The sequence below is a fragment of the Amborella trichopoda genome, chromosome 5 (genome assembly GCF_054954075.1).
Source record: "Amborella trichopoda isolate Santa Cruz 75 chromosome 5, AtrichopodaSantaCruz75HAP2 v2.0, whole genome shotgun sequence".
NCBI classification, from domain to species: Eukaryota; Viridiplantae; Streptophyta; class Magnoliopsida; order Amborellales; family Amborellaceae; genus Amborella; species Amborella trichopoda.
Genome location: NC_142340.1, coordinates 34287681 through 34291420, shown reverse-complemented (window position 1 = coordinate 34291420; position 3740 = coordinate 34287681). Strand labels below are relative to the sequence as shown.

The 3740-nt window shown below is 35.4% G+C and overlaps 1 long non-coding RNA gene across 2 annotated transcripts; it reads right to left on the bottom strand.

Moving 5' to 3' along the window:
• Positions 1-273: 273 nt before the first annotated feature.
• LOC110007120 (uncharacterized) lies at positions 274-2130 on the bottom strand. Of its 2 annotated transcripts, none has more exons than XR_016056670.1 (2): positions 1584-2130; positions 274-659 (listed from the first exon to the last, which is right to left on the bottom strand). It is a non-coding gene; the product is annotated as an uncharacterized LOC110007120 (long non-coding RNA). The 2 variants fall into 2 exon arrangements; XR_016056671.1 differs by having other exon boundaries at positions 274-619.
• Between the last annotated feature and the right edge of the window lie 1610 nt (positions 2131-3740).

Below are 3740 nucleotides of genomic sequence, written 5' to 3'. Positions count from 1 at the left end.
AAGGGAAAACCCATCATATAAAACCATAAGCAGATGGCTCTTATGGTACCCATGCATTCTGAGACTCAGCCGAGGACACTTGGACTCGGCCGAGTAGCTCGGCCACGCTTTATGGACAAGGCGAGTTTTGGCCGAGTAGGTTGTAGAACATGTTAGTAAACTTTATTTATATTAACATAACAAATTTAAGTCATATATGATGTAAGGTATATGCGATTGCTACCAACGCATGTCTCTTAGCATTGTCAAAGTTCAAATCCCACTGGTGTACCCTTTTGTTCTTAAAGACTATCATTTTTATATGAACAAATTGTACGGTTCGAAGATTCAAGGCGGCCGCTCAATGTTATACAGCATCAACTTTCTAAATGTAAAACATGCCCACTAATTATACATATTATGTTTTGTTCTTTATTTTGTTAAAAAAAAAAAAAAGAAACTAGACTAAGGCAAGTGATTCAAACTCACCCGAGTAATTTGCCTCGGCCAAAACTCGAGTACCTTGGCTGAGTCGATTCTCTAAACACTTGTACCTATTTTTAACCAGTGTACCGCGACTCAACCAAGTCCACCGAGTTAGTCGCCCTCCCGTTTGGGCAAGGCAGATTTTGTTGTATGCCTGCAAGAATCAAACACAAGACGTCGTGCACAGTGGCATCCTGCAAGGAAGGTAGAGCTAACCACCATGCCATTCAAGGTATGATGTAAAAGAAGGGGTCTTATACAATAAATTATTATTTTTTTGTCCTTATTTTTTATTTGTTCAGCAAGTTAGACTGGGCCGAGTTACTAGAGGTCTCGGCCAATGTTCGAGTACCTTAGCCTAGTCGATTTTCAGTAAATTGTTATTAACAAAAGCATTAGATCCAAATTCCGTCCATTTATTGCGATAAATCTGTTTTCTTGTATTATGGTAATTCGTGTCCGGCATTGTGATGGCCTACAGTATAAGCGTTTTCATTAATCAGCAAAAATATAATGAAATCACTAATGCCAATATTCAATGTTGATCACATTTTTCAAAAAGAATAGGCCAGCCTTTTGCAAAAACTCAAAAGAAAAGCCTCTCTCAGTAAAGCTTTTAACGTGAATAAACATGCTTGAGAGTTCCTCCTATAGGTTTTCTCATTTAGCACTGCTAAAAATTTGACAAACAATATGCAAATCTGACGAATACTTTTCTTTCATGTAGTATTGCTTAAAGTAAGAAAATCTGATAAAATCATCACATTAAAACTCCCCATGTATTGAAAACCAACAAGAGCAATCAAATCTTGAAATCCGAAAAGCCACATTTTCGCAAACCTCTACAACGTTATGGTGGAGAGATCAAGAGAGAGAGGGAGAGTATTGAAAGTTGAAACACAGACAAATACATAAACAGATAGATGGATAGATAGATATAGAGCGGATATTTTGACGAGAGAGAAAGGCTATTGAAACATACACTCAGACATATAAGTGCAGAAAGAGAGAGAGGGAGAGAGAGCATATTTAAACACTGAGACTCACATAGGAAAGACAGAGAGAGCATATTTAAACACAGAGACTCACATAGGAGAGAGAGAGTTGTAGCAAGGTACCATTATTGTAGCCGAATCGAAATATGAATCATTAAGCCACGACAATAGAAGCCCATATGTTGAGACAGAAATCATCACACCTCTCATCAAAATATCAGGAGCAGTGAGATTTTGCTTAGCAGAAACAACAAAGAAGAGGGAAAGAAATAACCATAAATCCAAACAAACGATCAGTATCCATGAAGCATCACTATGCAAAAGTGTTTGAGAGGAAGTGTGCATACCTGAAACTGAAAAGATAAAAAAGTTGTAGAATAGAGGGTGGGGATGAAAAGAGAAGAATTAGGAGCTCCCTTCAGTCCAAAGGATGGCTGCTTCACTGAGAGAAAAGATGATCCGAAATGCTTTCTTTGTCCTCAAAGGAGCCCCCATTTCTGCAATTTTCGATTTTATCAATGAAGACCCACATATCAACTATGATAAAGTGAAGATCTCTCTCTCTCTCTCTTTCTTTCAGAGGCCAATGGGAAAGCTCCTTCTCTCGCTCTAGAAAGGAAGATAGGAAGAAAACCAGTAAAACAGCAGAATTTACTTTTGAGTGCCTTTTTAATCTCTCTCTTGTGTACATAAAGGTGATGGCCTTAGTGGTATTCCCTGCAATCCTTTTTGGTTCATTGCAGTGACCTGTCTCCCCAAAAAATACACCTCTTTGAATCAAAATTCAGAACTAACCCTAAAACCCAAATTGCTATAAATGGGTATATGTTCGCCACCCTGTATTCATTAAAGAAGAAAGACCGAATAGTGTATGTATACAAGGAAGGTTAGCGCCCTGGGCCTAAGAAAGAAAGTAACATTAATCTCATTAAAAACCTTCTACTTTTGATATTAGAAAAGATCATCTCCACCTCTTATGGGAAAAAACAAAGGGATTTTCAAACATAAAAATAGTATAACATAAAATGCATTATGGGGACCGACTATATTTAAAGTATTAATAGATCCACGAGATCTATATTTTTGTAGGGAAAATTGTTCCATGCGTGGGACACAAATGTAGAAATGCGTCCCCTTAGGTATAAAGTGTCCATCCTAAAAATAGATGCTAATAGGTGGTCCTGTTAAAAAAGAGTTAAAACTAATGGTCCAAATGTTTTCTTCGTAAAATTGTTATTTTTTATTTTTAAATTTAATTGATTTTTTGATATTCAGGATATCCATATTAGAGATTATATGCCCTTAAAAATTGAGACAAAAAAATCCATCTCAAAAATATATTTTTAAGAAAGGACTCCTTTCTACATGGACTCATAGAAACTTTATCTTTTTTGTAGTTTCAGTTTTCATAAGGAAAATTGTTTCATGTAGACGGGACCGCATTTCTACATATGCGGTCAAGAAATTGTAGAGCATCCATCTTAAAGATGGATGCAAGTAGGTGTTCCATCTAGAGACTAATAGTTCAAATGTTTTCTTATTAGAATTATTATTTCTAGTTTTTAAAATTTATTTATTTTTTCATTTTTATGATCTCCATGTTAGAGATTACATGTGCTTAAAATTTAAGTCTTAAAATCCATTTCAAAAATAGATTTCTTGGAGGCCTGCATTTGTACATATGCAGATTTGGCCGCATAAAAACCGAGTCCTCTTCATAATGAGTATTTGAATTAGTTTATTTGACCATCATAGACATTTTCAATGTGAAAACTGTGTCACTCGGCATGGTTTGGTGATGGTGATTTTATTTTTCTCCATAACACCTATGGAAACCTCATCCCTTTTGGAAAAGTATGCCCATTTTTTATTTATTTCAATTATGCCCTCGATTTGATGTTTGCAACATTAGATTATTTTTTTATTTTAATTATCGTAATTTTTAGTCTGTAGTGTTTTTCATTGGCATATTAGGGGTTAATAACATCTTTTGAACATTCTACTAGACCTGTAGTAAGTGGTAACCATTTTGGACCATTGGACACCTTAGACATGTTCGATTTCACATAAATCTATCCTATTGAGGTCCGGTGTCACAAATAACGTATCACTAAAAACATAATACGAAAAAATTCAAAATCCAAAGCAGTCCCATGTTGGCGATACCAGAAAATGCCAAAGTGAAATTTATGAGAGTCCGATGTTTAAAATATTGGACTCGAGCGACAATTTCTTAAAAAATAAAAAAGACGATTATTGTCATTGAAATGAAGGGGCAAC